The sequence below is a fragment of the Thermobia domestica genome, chromosome 5 (genome assembly GCF_964235325.1).
Source record: "Thermobia domestica chromosome 5, izTheDome1.hap1.1, whole genome shotgun sequence".
NCBI classification, from domain to species: domain Eukaryota; kingdom Metazoa; phylum Arthropoda; class Insecta; order Zygentoma; family Lepismatidae; genus Thermobia; species Thermobia domestica.
The window spans coordinates 265821159-265839247 of NC_137458.1; the positions used below are offsets into that span (position 1 = coordinate 265821159).

The 18089-nt window shown below is 38.1% G+C and overlaps 1 long non-coding RNA gene across 1 annotated transcript in view; it reads left to right on the forward strand.

Moving 5' to 3' along the window:
- Positions 1-533: 533 nt before the first annotated feature.
- Positions 534-18089, forward strand: part of LOC145686574 (uncharacterized) — a 58630-nt gene continuing 41074 nt past the window's right edge. The window contains exon 1 of the long non-coding RNA XR_014131622.1: positions 534-759. This is a non-coding gene — a long non-coding RNA (uncharacterized LOC145686574). The remainder of the gene's footprint in view (positions 760-18089) is intronic.

Sequence of the window (18089 nt, forward strand, 5' to 3'; positions counted from 1 at the left end):
TCATACATATTCGTCTTTGCCTTCTGAACAATAATATTAGTTATTTCGAGCATGGATTATACAAGAAAATATAACAAAATACTTGAACTCAGCGACACAGCTCATATTTAACAATATTTTTTTGGTAGTTCGTTTTTTTAGAGGCTCGTTTGTTTAGATTTAGACATCTGTCACAAGAGAACATATAGTATGAAGCGAGACTACGACTATGTAAAAAAAAAAAAAAAAAAAACGTAAAACAATGTTTTGTACGTCTCTTTGAGAGTTTCTTAAAAGACCTCATATTATAAAAACAGTGGGTGTTACTCTCTCTAAGACTGAAACTAGTTACAATTCCAGTTTTGCTAAATTAAATACCTTCCAAAGAACAAGAGAATGTAACTTATATTTATACTCTGGTTAACAGTTACTTAAACAGAGCGTTTTTATTTACGAGAACTTGAATGAGAAAATAGTAGCCACAAACAGGTAAGTTACTGCTGCAAATTATACATTAATTTTATGTTAACCTTTTCCTTTCTGATTTTAGGATGGAAATCGTGCAGAAACAAGGGAATCTTGAAGGACCACACCCAAAAATGAAAACTAATCTTAAACTGTCTTCAATTAGAATCTACTGGTCACGATTTAACGAGAAACGTTGGAAAATTAACACAAATTGACCCAACATATTTAAAAAAAAAAAAAAAAAAACTTTGGCTTCGTAATGGTTGCCTGCAATATTGACCAGAAATGCCCATATGAACTGCTGATTTAAAGGTAAGCTCTTTAGTGCATTGTTTTGATAATCTTTAATAAAAACAAAATACATTTTTCAGGCTTTATTTTCCATTTTTTAACATGCAATTTCATTCCCATCTCAAGATGGGCGGGCCGCAGAAGGTAACGCCTTCTCTTGGGCGATATTTATTTATTTGTAGTTTGCATTGAAAGATGTGTTACATGATTCATTCACTAATCGATTTTTGTTTTTTTACAACACAAAATTGCAAAATACAAAAATACAGAACAGCACAAAAAAAAGTGCACTGATAAAAATAATTTCTTAAATTTGAGAAATCGTTTCTTATCTGTGCACCGAGACAATACTTCTTAGAAATGCGATTTGGCTATTCTTATTCGTAAGGAAAGTAAAAGTATATTTTCTCGTTTCGATCTATACAATCTCGTCTATTTTTCTTCATTTCTCACTAATGAGAGTTTTAAACTCTTGTTTCTAAGAAAAGATATTCTCGGTGCACAGATAAGAATTGGTTTCTCAGATTTAAGAAAGTATTTTTAACAGTGTGCTTTCTACAGTAAGCAATGAAGCGCTTAAAGGCTTCTTGACTCTACGATAATAGTTCAGAGCGCTAAAGTGCTGAAAAGGCTTCTTGATTCTTAGTTCAGAGAAGAAATCCGTTAGGATGGTGAATTTGTTGAACAGATCTGGATCGGCTTTCATCTTTGTCATGTAGGTGCGTAGCGTGTGAACTATGTTGGTCACGTTTAAATCCTTCAGAAGTTGAAGAAGTTCTTTAATACATTTTGGATGATGTCTTCAGAGGATGAATTATCATCAAGAAATGTCTTCGGTGTTGAAGCTGCGATAGTGCGTGATATTGTAGGCTCAGGATTTGGAAACGGATGTGGCAGCGGTGTCTTGAAGAGGTGCTTAACGTAAGATCGTTCTTGCTGGTGTTGCTTTCCTTTTTTTCTTGTAGAGCGTAGAGTGATTATTATCCATAGTTGTATTCGCGGACATCCGGAATAATTGCAGGACGAGCGCCTTTGCAGTTGACACATTTCGTTGGTATGTCTCTGGGCTTCTTTCACATTGATACGTCGAATGAGAGCCGGTGCACTTAACGCACCGAGGCAGAGCTTGGCAATTTGCTTGCGAATGCCCAAATCTTTGGCATTTGAAGCATTGTTTCTTTTGTAGTGGTCTGTGCGAACTTTCATGTGTAGCAATAAGTCTTCTTTGAAGATTTTGGTGGCTTGTAGCGTATTCTTCAATGTAATCAAGAATAGTGAGATGGGGACTTTCCCGCCTTCGCGATTCTGGGTTCGCATTTGTGAAACGGAGAATATTGGAAAACCCTTCTCCTTGAGTACTGTTGTGATGTCTTCAATGCTGGTATCAATTGAAAGGTGGCAAATAACTACTTCGATCGTCTTATTTTCCATTTAGACTTCAATCTTATTATGTGATGGTGAAAAATAATCAAATTCTAGATTTAACCAGGTTTACATCTATCATAATCCATAAATGCCGTAAGACACGCCTAAAGGTCATACTATTCAATGTGTCTGTCCACTTTCACCACTGGTGTATACATCTATATAAGTTACATCTATTTATATAATATTTAAATTATTACATTGCAAAATCTATTATTTGTATCTAACATATTATTTGTATCTAATATACTCCTTTGTGATTCTCAACTATATCACTTGTGGTTCACGAATCGTAGTTTCAGAAATGCTGCTTTTTTTTTTTTTTTTTTCATGATTCACTGTTTTAGAGAAATACAGTGTATATATGCCTGTAATTCACGTGTATTGCAACTTAGAAAGCAGCGCTATAGGAAACAAAACGTCTGAATAGTACTGATGAAATAACATCTTATTTTAATCGGAACAAAAACATAGAACATTTCTCTTATTATTATTTTTTTTTTCGGCAGCAGTGTTATTTTTCTTTTTATTGTTCAACTTGGTGAAATCACTCGAGGCCACATGAGGTAAAAGTGTTGGTCACGACCTGTCTGTTGTGTGCCTCAAAGATAATCCTTTTGCGTGCAGATTTACTTAACCTCAGCATGCGGAGGGAAAAGCAAACAAAGTGGTATAGTGATACACACACACAGAGAGAGAAACACTGACGACTAGGAACCACGAGAAAACCACACGTGAAGAATAACAAGCGAAAAGAAGCAAAGACTTCCGAGTTAATTGACAGAATAAACGAGGCTGTCAATCTTGAGTTACTGACAAACCAAGGAGATGGTATCAAATTGGAGTGATCTGGTCAGGAAACTATGTGTAGCCCATACTAACAAGTACTTATTCATATCAGCAAATAATCCGGCAGGAGCTCGCATGCGAATTTAAAATACAGGCAGATAAAAGTCTTGAAAAACTAAGCAAGGAAGACAGGTGTTAATCATACGTTGTTGTGCCTCTACTCGTATTTTTCATCACCTATAGAAGCAGAGACTATTTTATTATTTTTTATTTTTAATTGAATAAGTAAGTAAATTTAGGCGAATCGAGTTCACATGTCATTTTATTTATTCTGTTATTTCTCCAGGATTTTAGTTATGATTTGGATATTTCAGCTGATAAGGTTTTAACATTAGAACCAAAACGAGTTTTTAGAGTATTTGAAACACAAGGATAAAAAAATACTGCATATTATGGATGCGTTAAAATATCAAATAATACTTTCGATAAACTGGATACTTTCAAATATTTAGGATCAACACTAACAGACCAAAACCATATTCGCGAAGAAATTAAATGTCGACTAAAAGCAGGGAATTTGTGTTATTATTCAGTTCAAAACCTTTTGTCATCGTAAATCGTATCGAGGAATTTGAAGCTTAAAATATATATTTTTTTAAAAAAAGTATTCATGACTGTTGTTCTGTACGGTTGCGAAACATGGTCTCTTACTCTGAGGGAAGAACATAGACTAAAAGTATTTGAGAATAAGATCCTGAGACGCATATTCGGACCCAAGAGGAACGTGAGTGGAAAATGGCGGAAATTTCAGAACAAAAAACTATATAATTTATAACGTTTACCGAACATTGTTAGGGTAATCAAATCTAGGAAGCTCAGGTGGGCAGGCTAGCCAGAATGGAAGAAAATAGGAACGCTTTCAAAGTTTTAATTGGAATCCCAGGACAATACTAAGAAGGCTCTTGCAGAAATAGGATTACAAAGTAAAAACTGGATCCGGTTGGCTAAGGATTGAAGTCAGTGAAGAGTTTTTGTGAATGTGGCATTGAACTCCGGGTTCCATAGGCCATTGAGTTAGGTTTAGTTAGTTAGGGGTAAAGGATATGGGATGAAAAATGGAGCCGAAAATCAATGCTGATTAGAACAGAGATTCAACGATAGAAGTTGGACAGGAAAAAAAGGCTAACTAGTTTCAGTTAGTTAAATAACATTATGAAAATGTGAAATGTGAACTGTAAATTATTGGAGGGATAGGGAATACAAGGGGAAAAAACTTATAACAACTTTCGGGAAGAAACACACATTTCTGGGTTATTAAGTAAAAGGAATCATCAAATGTCTCCTGTAATACCAGTACATAGAAGGATATATTACGGAAGAATGGCTGAATTCGTTCGAAATGTAAATATGAAGCGTGTTGGATAAATTAGTTGGATGGAACGAGAAATAAATGAACTAAGGTTAGCGAAAGTTAGAGAAAAATACATTGAAGATAGCTAACAAGAAGGAAGTAATTGGTTCAGATATCACTTCAGATTAAAATATTTTTAATAGCAGTTGTGATCACAAATATAGTAAAAGGTAAACATGACAATAGCTGATTAAAAAAAAAAAAAAGACGATTGCACAGTTAGGCTTTTTTGAATACGTGATAGTCTCAAGAACGGCCTAAACGAAAGAAATTGACTAAGGACAGTAAAGAAGGGAAAGCTCTAAATTCGTGGTGGCAAGTGATCTTCTAGTTATGGCAAAGTGTTCGTAATGATAATACAATAACAACTCTAATCGCTTAAATACTTTAAAATCACTATGTATCTAAAAAAAATCAAAGGTTTGTTGATTTCAAAGAAAAATTCCTCTGATGATAATTAGTTGTTTCCCAAGCCTTCGACTCGTTTTGAAATTTTCTGAACGCTAGCGACATCTCTTTGCGTCAGGTAGGAGACAGTGCAGCTAGCAACCACTATTGACCTGGCTATGAAGTGTCTGACACTGGAGAGCTATATGGAATGGAAATCAAAAATTGAAAGTCATGAGAATATCAAGTGGAAATTCGTCCTTATGGGTCAAAGTAGAACAAAGAGTACTTGAAGAGGTCGATCATTTCAAATAACTGGGGAGTATTTTGACGAAAGACGCGTACTGCACCAAAGAGATCAGCTCGAGAATTGCCATAGCCAAAGAAACATGCAACAAGAAAAGGTCACTCTTAACTAGCAGTCTTAATATTGGACTAAGGAAGAAATTGGTCAAGTGCTATATTTGGAGCATTGGGCTTTATGGCTCACAGACTTGGACATTACGGAGAAGAAATATTCAGAGAGCTTCGAAATATGGTGTTGGAGGAAGATGGAGAAGATAAAATAAACAGAAAGAGTAACAAACGAAGACGCTTTAAAACGGAGGAAAAGGACGCTTCTAGCCACCATCCTTCGTAGAAAAGCCAATTGGATTGGACATATCTTGGGAAGAAATTGCCTTCTTCATACTACCATAGAAGAAAAGATGGAAGAAAAGCGAGGAATAGGAAGAAGAAGAACACAAGTACTGGATGAATTGAATTTTTTTTTTTTTAAAGTATTAGGAATTAAAAGATAAAGCTGAAAATCGAGAAGCATGGAAGAAACATTTTGTAAATACAAGTAATTATTCTTGTCACAGGAAAGAAGTACATGTTTGGGAGATTTGAAAACACTATGTGTGAAAAATTATGTCCTTCAAATGTCCACCGTTTGCAGCGTCACAAAGGTTGGCTGTTTTCAGTACATTGCCACAACTTTACGAAGAGTTGCTGGCTGTAACGCACGGATCTCTGCCCTTATGTTGTTTTTGAGTTGCTCGATGGTTGTTGGTTTCTTGACATATACACGTTCTTTGAGATATCATCAAGGGAAAAAATCTGGAGCAGTTAAGTCAGGCGCACCTTGAAGTGCCGACGGTATGCTCTCTGGGTGAGTATGATTGATCTTTGATTTTCAAAATACAGTTCAATCAGTTTCGTGCGTTGTTCAGGACTCAATCTCCCCATGGTGAATCTCCCAGGATTCTTTTACAATCCTGAAAAAGAAAATCTTCCATTAATAACTTACCAAACAAAACATGAGGCATTAAAACCCATGCGTGACATATGTGCCACCCTGTATAAAACATTGGATAAATTAGTTGGATGGGATGAGAAACAAATGAGGTAGGGTTAGTGAAAATTAAAGGGAGAGAAAAACCATTGAATATAATTAACAAGAAGAAAGCAATTGGTTAAGATATCACTTGAGATGAAAATGTTTTTAGTAGCAGTTGTGGTAGCAAATATAGTAAAAAGTAAAAATGTCAATATCTGGAAAAAGAAGAAAAGACGATTGCACAGTTCGACGGTTTGAAAACATGAAAGTCTTACAGCCAAAGTATGAAATTCACTGAGGATCGTAACGCATGGAAACCTCTAAATTTGTGCCAAATGATCTTCTAGTTATGGCAAAGTTTTCGTGATGATAATAATTATCTATATATATAAAAGAGAACGTACAAAATTTTGTCCGCTCATCACGCTAATACGGCTGAACCAATTTCTTTCATTTTTGGGGGGTTATTAGGATTTGGACCCTAGATGGTTTTTATCATATCACTTTAATTTTTAATTACCAGTGTCTTGAGATAATTGACCATTCAAGTGTCCATAACGTACAAATCCTTTGTTATTAGTTCATCATAGGTAAAAATAAACGTATTTATATGCAACCCGCATGACCGTGTCACTCGGCGGCTTAACATAAATGACAGGCGATATACAGCGGAAAATAGCTTGAATCTTCTGTTTAAAATTTTTTAATTGATTTGCTTATTTTTACAGACACTTTTACAATATGCCAGCACCGGGATGACCGCAGCGAAGCGGGGCGGGTTAACATAAATGACAGGCGATATAATGTTAAGATTTACTGCAATCTTCTATGGTTTTTATCATATCACTTGAAAGCGAAAAAGTAAAAATTATCTAAGTAACAAAGTTTATTGCGTTCCGGGGTGACCGCAGCGAAGCGGGGTGAACGCTGCTAGTTATTCAATAACTACTCTAGTCGCTTAAAGATTTTCAAATTGTTATGAACCTAAAAAATTTCAGACTTTTGTTGATCTCAAAGAAAAATACTTTTGATGATAATTAGTTGTTTTCCCAAGCCGTCGCTCCTTCAGAACGCCAGCGACATCTCTTAGCACCAGGTAGAAGACAGTGCAGCTAGCGACCACTAATAGCCTGGCTATGAACTATAAACAGCGTAACGGACAGATAAAGGCATGTTGCTATTATAATAAGGGTTATATACCGTGAGTGTTATCATGTGGTGAGATATTACCTCTAAACTCTTTGCAGCGTAGTGAAGCATTTTTTGCACCACAATGTTATAGGATGATTCTGCATGGTAGTGCACGTTTTGCATCACTCTGACAGACGTTCTGTTGGTTCTTTCGCAGTGATTCATTTTTTGAACCACTTAGTCGGCATAGCTTAGGTGTTTGTTCCGAGCTGTCACGCGAAAACAATTTCATTCATTATATATTCACTTGTTTGACTTGTCCAGAGTTAATACGATTTCTTTAAAAGAAAACTTTTTTTGATGGGGAACTCATGATTATATAGTTCAATTTAAAAAGTTAGTAACAAAAATATCACCGACATACTGTCTAGATCTCAATTGCCACTTGAGCTCCTCCATGGCTAAGTGGTTAGCGTACGCGCCTTTAGCGTGGGAGGTCTGGGTTCGATTCCCGGCGGGAGCTCATGTGGTTCGGATTCCATGTTAATCAGTAGGTCCACGTCTCATATAACCTCGCTGCTGAACGGGACGTTAAACTCAAAATCAACTCAATTCAATTGCCATTTTTCGATAATCTTTTCCGTATTGATCACTCGATGTCAGAAATAATTACAAGAATCCACACCGGGTCTTATATTAATTTGTTTTCCCAAAGGACGGATTAGGGTTCATTTTCAGAAGACACTGTGCCTTTTACCTCGGAGTGTTACCATTGCTAACGTGGTATCTGATTGTTGCAAGAAACGCGCAAAATAAGTTTTATTGAGAGGTTTGGGGTAAGGCTTACACTTGGAGTAAGGCAATGTGCAAAGTTATGCTAGAGCTTATTTTCTGGTTAGGTCTTATTTTCAAAAAAATACTCATAGTACTCAAAAGAAATTTCATAAATTTGATTTGTTCCATCAATTAATCTTTGACTGTACACAGTACCCCACACAAGTTCTTATATTAAATTATTCATGTGGCTTTTATTTTATTCAAGTACTAGCAGAAGTGCTCGTTCTCTTGCGTGGGCTCAACAGTGCGTGGCAATCTGAAATTCAGCAAAGCAGTTTGGGTTGCCTAACTGAGCTTCTGAGATCCTCTCTACTTTTTTGAACTTCCAAAAGTTGTGACTTACCACAATCTCCCTCGAGCCAAAATAATAAAAAAAAGCTTCTTACATGATAAAATGTGATGAAAATCTGTGTACAAAAGTTGGTGACTCTGGGTGACTTCCTTCTACGTGAAAACTTGGTGACAGAGTTGTACACATTCTTTTATATATAACTTGTTTATAAATGAGTGGCGAGGTTTTAAAAGTCAATACTAAATATATTTATTGCTTTACACGGGTGAAACCTACAGCGGAAGCAGTGGCAACTGTCCAAGTTTCTCATGTTTCTCATGCACTACCTGATGTTTATTTGTCATGCTGGTTAGTTAATCATTCTTACTACGGGGTCGCAGCGTTAATTTCCAAGATGGCACCGCAACAGGAAGTCTTTCTCTGTGTTCCGTTTTGAGGTGTCCAGATCTTTGGTTACAGTGCAGCGTGATTTTCGTGCACGGTTTAGGAAAGACACACCACACAAGAATAACATAAATACGTGGTACCGACAGTTCGTGGAAACTAAGGCCTGTGACAAACATCTTGGCATTTCAGCTAAACGAATAAAACGCAAGCTCTGGCGCGACGTTGCCAAGGGGTAAAGGGGTGTGGCTATGGCTAAGCAGACAAACTATAGCGCGATCAGGTGACAGGGGATAGATGTGGATGTGTGCAAAATAAACGTGGCAATACCGCTGGCCTCTCATTTGCTAGCAGCATTTAAAGGGAACTTGGAGCACCGCCTTCAAAGCCTTCAAATGCCAAGATGTTTGTCACGCCGTTTAGATGCTTGTTTAAAGGCAAGAGTTTGGTTGTTCTATGTCTGATGCAAATGATGAAAAAGTGCGTGAGGCGTTACGAGTACAGAGAAGTCCTCGCAAGCCACTTAGTAAAACAAGCAGGAAATTATACGTGCAAAAGAATACGGTGTGGAAGGTGTTGCGTAAGCGGCTATGTTTTAAATTGTACAAAATGTGAATCCCTTACACCAGCAGACAAAGTGAAAATACGTGACTTTTGTGAAGAGATGCAGTTGAAAATGGAGGAAGATGATTTTGTAGAAAGACTCATCTTCTAGTATGAAGCCACTTTCCATGTAAGTGGTAAGGTGAACAAATACAATGTCCGTATTTGGTTAAGCGAGAAACCACATACACAGATAGAGTATCAGCGTGACTCTCCAAAATTGAATGTTTTTTGTGCGTTGTCCCATGAGAAGGTGCACTACCCATTTTTCTTCGAACAAGAAACTGTGACCGGTGATTTATCTCTAAACATGCGGAAATCCTGTTTGTCACCCCACCTGAACAAAAATTATGATGATTACATTTTGCAACTGCGTGGTGCTCCGCCCCATTTTCACAGAAATGTACGAGAGCTTCTTAATCCTGTACGTAACCACCGCTGATTTTGATATATTGCAACAGAAGACAACCATCTTCTCTCTTGGCCATCCGTTTGGCAGGATTTAACACTATGTGATTTCTTTCTTTGGGGGTTTTTACAGACAGAGTTGATGTACCGCCAAGCCCATGTCCCTTGAGGAAGTTTGATATTGGATAACTCATACATTGCAAACCATCACGGCGGACGTTCTACACCAAATATGGAAAGAATTTAACTACCGTGTAGATGTGTGTCGTGTGACCAAAGGTGCACATATTGAAGGATTGTGACTATTGCATCAAAAAGTTGGATAATTTCCGATGTTTGTGCTATAAGGTATTTGCCCATGTAAGGTGATAAATAGATTTATTATTAATTTTTCAAAACTGCACCATTCATTTGTAAACACGCTGTATTGGTAAGGATAATGCTTGGTAAGGCTATTTTTCGAACTTACTGACTTCACTTTCGCCTTGGAATGAGTGAGTGATTGGATGCTTAATGGGAGCGTGAGCAACGAGATAATTTGCCTTTTCTCACATTCAAGCGAATGGCTATAATGAAAAAAAGAAATAGTAATTAAATTGCCAAACATCAATGTAAAATCATTTACCCTTCTTTAGTAACTTGATATATATTTCCTTAGATTAAATTACAGAATTAGTTGGGTTCTTTTACAAATTTACAGTAAATTTATAAGAAAGTATGATATTTTTGTTGACAAAAGTGTAATTTTACACCATTTCATATTAGTAATTTTACTTTATAGGTGTAAATTGATTTACATAGTGGAGTGAAAAACAGATTGCCACCGTTTGTTTGTAAATTTACCTTTTTTTCACAGTGTAGAACATTAATAAACATCAGAGTGCTTAAATTAAAGACCAACAAATGAAAAGCAAAGTTAATGTAACGGTCCTCGTATCGTTAAACAGATCTGGTCTTCTCAACTGAACTTACTAACTTAAAAAAATTGCTCCCCGATTTCCTCTTGACACACAGTATAACATGTAAAATTTTGTGCTCTCACCGAATTAAAATTCTAACAATCCGAATGGAAGATAAAACATTCTTGCTGCGTCACATATTAATTATACAATCTCCAATTTACAACAAAGAGAAAAAATGGCGTCCATAAGAATTGCAATGGAATCTTGTATTAAGAGTGAAAAATAAGAAAAGTCGTTACTATATTTGACAACATAATATCACAAGCTAGCGCTTCTGTTAGCACAAAGTAAATGTAACGAAAATTAATTGTGAGAGGCCAATAACAGTAAGCAGATTACACTGTCAACTTTTTTGCACACTTGTTACATGCGCATGTACGCGTATGCCATGTATGTGGAGCTGCGTTTACAATACAATATTAAAGTTGTGCAGAGCAAGGGAAGCAAATATTTGTCTCCCATGTAGGTAAATCACTTTGAAGGTTGGTAATTTCAAGACGTCCCTGGACACTCGAGGCTTCTTCGCATGGACTACAAGCTCCGCATTTCTAATAGCTACCTTTGTACGCTTGAGGCGTCTGTGTCAGTCAAAATGTCAGGCGTCGGCTGCTGGAATAGAATTTTTCAGATGCCTATTGCTTATCTCCCATTGAAGTGGCCGCATTCTTTTATTTTATTTTTCTTTTTAATGAAAAAGATGGTTATGTTGAATGTTTTGACATTGGAATGTTCCACAAGTGTTGCCAAAAGTAGTCAAAATTAGCCCAGCGCTCAGTAGCGTACCGGTACGCAACAGTTCGTCAAGGAGGGAGAATTCAAGCTTCCAAGTTCATATAACTTCAGATGTTTACAGGGGTGCACCCACGGGTCCATCGAGTTCGGATTCCCTAAAACTTTGAAACTCGACATTCTTTTGTACATTTTCTTAATAAAATTATATTTGTTTAGCAGAGAAATACTTCTATATTTCTAAACTAAAAAAGTTGACCTTATTCATCATCTGTACCATTTCTTTTCTGATTTAAAAAAATCTGATTTCACTATTTTTCGTGAGAATAAAGGTATCATTACTTAAAAATTATTTATTTTATTTTATTTTTTATTTTTATTTTTTATTTATTTATTTATTTATTTATTTTTGCTGTAGAATAACGCCCGTTCGATACACTATGAACATAGTAGGCCTTATGCAGAGTCGTTCTAATGCGTGATTAGTGCCATACTAAAGAGCTCTACTAACATTTGATTCCTGCAGTAGTCAGGCTTTTAGTATGACGCTAATCATACGTCAAAACGACTCTGCGTAAAGCCCAGTGTGTATTATGATTGGACTCCCCCAAACCTTAGACCCGTCCCAAGAAAAATATCTTGGTGCGAGCCAGAGTGTATATATATATATATATATATATATATATATATATATATATATATATATATATATTATAGTAAATGTTTATTTTTGCATAATATCGTGCTCAAAACCGGAGAGAATTAATCCCGAAACCTCCCTTTGCCCACGCCACGACTGTGCTCATATTATTATGTAGGGGATTTAGGATTTAGATTTCTGGACTTTCGTCATCTAAGGCCATTTAGCCCTGCACGTTTTGAGGGATGACGTCCCTCGGTGAGCACACTATCCGGGGAAAGGGAAGGAAGGAAGCGACCTGGGACTTATAAGTTAGGTAACATCCCGGCATTTGCCTGGTGTTAATGAGGAAAACCAGGAAAATCTGGGTGGCCTGGCTGGGTCATTCAGGGTGACTGGCCTGAAAAGCGTTTTACACTGTCTCGACCGAGTGCCCCCACCGGGAATCGAAGCCTGGATCGCTCGCACCGAAGGCGAGAGCTTTAGCGACTTGGGGGTATTATATTATTATACACTGGCGTTTTCAACCCAGGAACAGATCTGATTTGTTCTTGCAAACTCATGTTAAATGAGTGATGAAGTCAACACTTGGCTCCAAGAACGCCATAATTTCTGACTTTATTGTTCACAGTTCACTACCTTCTAGTTTAGACGTCTATATTCACCATCCGCGAGCTCGGACTCAATAGTTAAATGCAAGCTCGACTGAGCCCGAGTGAGCACTAGCAGTGTTCTATTGAGATTAGAAGTGGGAACAGTGAGCCAAGAGAACGTGAGCCCCATCCTTATTGAAAGTAGTTAAACCGAGCTCAAGAGAGCTCGAGACCCATTGTCAGTAGTGAGCTTGAGTAAGCTCGAGCCCCGACGAGCTTAAAGGGCTCCAGTCACATTGATGATAATGAGCTCAAAGAGAGCACAAGTCCCATGGACATCAGTAAGCGAGAACCCGATGCAAAATGGACGTTTCTGCCTCCTAGTGGCTTCTTCCTACCCAACCAACATACTGTTCTCTCAGCGGAATCGAACTCAATACCGTGCACAGAAAAGCACATTTAGCTGGATGCGTTCACATTAGTTTGCTTTCAACTACTGGGAGAAATATACAAGATGGTGGGGTGTCCAATATAAAGAAATCTTCAAATAAATGGATTTTACTGTAGTCATTGAGCTATGCATATTTATTTAAATCTCATATTACAAAGCACTTATCTCAATATATAAAAATGAAAGTAATTGTGTTTATGACTTAATAACTCTTGAACCATGAGACCAATCACGATCAAATTTTCAACATAGATGAGGTTCGGGACTGGAGTGTTTTTTATCATTTCACTTTGACGGTGCAACGTAGAGGAGGGGGAAGGAGATATATATAAAAATGATCGAAAGTGACCAATATTGGTGTCGAATCCATAGTTTTCGGGGTCGCTGAGACGAACAGTGACACTTCTGATGCCACTTACATCCAAACTAAACCCCATTAGTGCTTTATACGTAGAGCTCCCTCGTGGCTAAGCGGTTAGCGTACGCGCCTTTGGCGTGGGAGACCCGGGTTCGATTTCCTGCGGAAGCTCATATGGTTCGGATTCCACGTTAATCAGTAGGTGAACGTCTCATATAGCCTCGCTGCTGAAGGGGACGCTAAACTAAAATCAACTCAACTTTATACGCAAAATGAAACGTATTCTCTCCGTGCAAAGAACGGGTATTCTGCTAGTATTAAATAACTACATATATCCCATTGCTACATAACTCCATTTCATATTCATTAAATTTACCCAGATTAATGTATTAGTATTGAGTCGTAAAGAAAACCATTTTAATCTGTTACTAACATAAGCCTTAATATTTATACTATTTTTTGTTACGAATCAAGATATTATTCGTAAGAAAGTTTGCGTGTAATAAACCAATGTTTCCTGACAGGTACTGTACATCAATCTTCCTTCATACTTTTATTATTTCTTTTTCCTGGCTTGAATGTTGCATGTCTTGTAATTGGACTGGCATCATTGCAATTCCCAACTAGATGCTGCCAAATATAGCTGGGAGGTGTGCAATATTGCCTTGTTCTCTAACCTCAGAAGGAATTAACTGACAGCCCAATTCCACCCAGGAATAGAACCTATGATTTGAAGCTTTTAAACAGTGAGGTTATCGGTGAACAGGCGGCGCGCAACTCCTATAATTATCAAGGTTGTTTCTTAGTTAATCTCGTAACGAAACTGCCTCACTTTCATTTTTTTCTTTACCTGTTTTGTTTCTCTGCCTTATAGGTTGCTATGCAATGAATTTCTTACTGTATGTTATAGAGCAATTGAAAATATGTCTGAAAAACGCGCGTTCTCGTAGGTGGAAAAATGCATAACAGACACGTACTAATGTATTTTATGGCGAGAATTATTGTGCAGCAACAGATGTTTGTTAAGACTTTACTTTTTCTAGCCCCAATCCAGCTTTTATGTTAAAATAATTAGCACTTTCACTTAAGAAGCTATAGTTTACTGGTAGCCAGTATACCTAGTAATCACTATCAGGAGTGCACTGGCCCGCCGGGTGACGGAGCAGTTATCTGGCGCGCCTTCCCCTTTATGGCACCCTCCGCAAAATAAATAAATAAATAAATAAAATAAAATAAAATAAAATAAAATAAAATAAAATAAAATAAAATAAAATAAAATAAATAAATAAAATAAAAACAAAAAATAAAATGAAAATAAAAAGAATAAATTCATTTTAAATATTTACATTTTTTCCTAGAATAATACACATAATAATTCCCGTATTTTGTGAATCTTTGTTGTGGTGTAAGAGTGGATGACCTGAAGTTACAGCAATATTGTCAGGGCGCCACCTCTGCCTTCTGTTTAAAAAAAAAAAAAAAAAAAAAAAAGCACTCAATCCCATGATTATGTCCTTTAGGTTAAAGGAGACGGATAATTAAAATAAGCGAATGATGATGATGATGATGATAATATAAGCCTTGGTGGAATGAGAATGTGGGAGAAAACGGGAATACCTCGAAAAAACCCGCGGATACGATGTGGTCCACCACAAATTTACTTGGCCGTGGATCGAATCAGGATCTCATACACCAGAGGTAAGCACTCTACCACCGTGGCCCCCAAAAACAAGTGAAAAGAGCACCTTGATATCCTTTGAAGTTAGTGATGCGGGTCTTAAGTTGGATTTCTGCCTGACGTCGTTAGTGTATGTAGTATATGGATTCATGGAGTGAATAATTTCAACAAGGTAAGTTTTTTTTCAATGTAACCCTTTTCTGTGACCAGTTATGTGGAGCTCTTCTAATATCTGTAACCAGTGTTGTAGTCCTAAAAATTTTCAAAGGTTATACGCTGTTTTCTGAATGTCTATGGATGACATAAAAGACATAGTGTATATATGACAATACAGGGTGGTCCGGAATTGGGCGTACTCCCCCCTTTAGTTTCAACAGTATATTGTTAGTTATGGTAGAATGTCTATACACAGTTACCTTGAAGTCTTAAGAGTCACAAACATCGGGTATTATCACCATCCATGTCGTAACAGCTGAATTCTGCGCCAAGTTCTCGCAGATGTTTTGCGGAGATACTCCGGAGTCACGAGGGCGAAGGCGTGTTCACAGCTGCTCGTAATTCCTGCGCTGTGTGATATCGAGTGTTTCTTATGAAACAACAGAGAGCATTGTCTGGTGTCATCAGATCGGGACTTCTTGGAGGCCAGGCAAAGGGAGCTAGTGATGATGCACAACGTCTTCCAATTCAGCGGCCAGGAAAAGTCTAATTCAGGTAATTGCGCACGTGAATCGCGAAGTGTGCTGGTGCTCCATCCTGTTGTATCACAACAGTGTCTTTGATACCATTTTCTTCCAGTTGAGGCACTAACCACTCATTAAGCATCTCCACGTAAGAATGTCCATTAACATTGTCCCGAAGAAATAAGGCCCAAAAATGTGTATTGCACTCCTTCCAGCCCACACGTGTGGTGGGTTTCTCTTCATCTCTTTGTAAAATTAGGGATTTTCCTTACACCACATTACAACGTTCCGAGAATACAAACTCCGGTACACACTCGTCTGTCAAGAGAATTGCACCACGGGATCTTTGAAAGGGAACGCCTTAAGGAGAGTTCTGCATGTCTCTTTCCGCGCATCCATGTCGGCGTCACTCAGTTCATTCACATGCACTGACGGTAAACCTTCAATTTTAGATCTTCTTTCATGTGCCTCATCATGGTGGTCCGAGGAATACCAAGCTCCGAAGGCCTTTTAATTACTTGTTGATTTTGAAGGTCGACTGCTACACTGATGCTTCCGCTTCACGGCACGTTTCCCTCTGTTTTATCGCTCGACCGCCTCGAGGAAGGTCTTTCATACTGCCCGTAGCAAATGCACGTTTTTCCCACCCATGTTGCTTTTCTTGGTGGATTAATGCCAAAGTGGTGTGTAAATTTTGCTTTAACACTTTCCATGATGTCACCTGTGTAACGCCTTTCGTGAAGCCAAACCACAACAAACAATCTATGTTCAATACTATACGGACTTTGGTCACACATTGTTGATTACTCCAAATTCACTGCAAATAAATATTACCAAGCAGAGAACAAGTGAACATCGATAGCAATGCTGCCAAACAATGTCAAGCAATGTTACCAAACAAATTTGGGTAAAACCTAAAACCGTCAGAAAACAGCAATTAGGAGTATGCCCACTTCCGGATGCTGCCAAACATTCACCGACAGACACTCACGTTTTGTACTAGTATAGGAGAATGCGAATGGAGATAAGGCGAAAGGCAGTTGTTGGTGTGGGTATATCCAACATACTGCCTCATTATGTCAGTTCAGTTACACTGTGAACGTGCGTAAGGACAGAGTGGACATGGGACCTCCACAGAGCGTCATAAGGGCGTGAATGCTGTACGAGTACAAACTGGGGTCACACGCCCTTGCAGCGGAGCGGAAGATATACCAGGCCTTTGTTGAGGGCGTTGTGACTAAACGCACAGTGCAGCGGTTGTTTACGAAGTTTAAGGACGGTGACGAAACAGTCGAAGATGCACCACATGCCAGACCACATGTACAAAATGAAGGTCTTCAGGCAGCAATTGAGGCAGACAGTGGCCAGACATGTGAGAAACTGGAACTACAATTCAGTGTGAGTAGAGGAACCATTTGGCAACACCTCCATCAATTTGAGAAGCACTACGAGTTGGGTCGATGGGTCCCACATGATTTCACTCCGGGCCAGAAGGCAACGCGAGAAAACACCTGTGTTTCTTTGCTAGCTCGTCTGACGAAGTAGCCATTTCTGGACAGGGTGTTGAAATGTGATGAGAAGTGGGTCATATATACGAAGCTCCACGGCACCGTCATCATTGGTTAGCATCCCATGAACCGGTTCCAAAACAACCGAAACCAGCGCTGCACAAGAAGAAGATCATCTTGTGTGTTTGCTGCACTGCTCGAGGCATCGTGCATCGGGAACTGCTACCAGCTTGTCAGAGCATCAATCCAGCTGTGTACTGTCAGCAGTTGATCCGTGTTTAAGAAAAATTCAAAACTCTGGAGCCAACACTTCTGAATCGTAAAGGGGTCCTCTTGTTACAGGACAAGGCTAAGCCCCATGTAGCTAGGATGACCCGTGACACAATTCTACGCCTTGGATATGAAACACTATTGGATCTGCCATACTCCCCCGGTGATGAATAATGAATATAATTTTGGAATGAAGAAAGTGAGAGGAAACGGGAGAACTCGGAGGAAACCCACGCACACGGTGTTTGTCCAACACAAAGTTCACTTGGCTGGGATCGAACCCAGGACTCCAAGCACCAGAGGTGAACGCTCTACCAATGAGCCACCGCGGGCCCCAACTATAATTTTATGATGAGACATATATCTACGAGCAGATCACACCAAACTGAAAAAAAAATAACATGTTTGAGGGTATATTTTCATGCGTAGTGTTCGAGAAAACGAATTTTTATTATCCTTCAGAACATGCCGTTCATTGTCAATAATAAAAATTT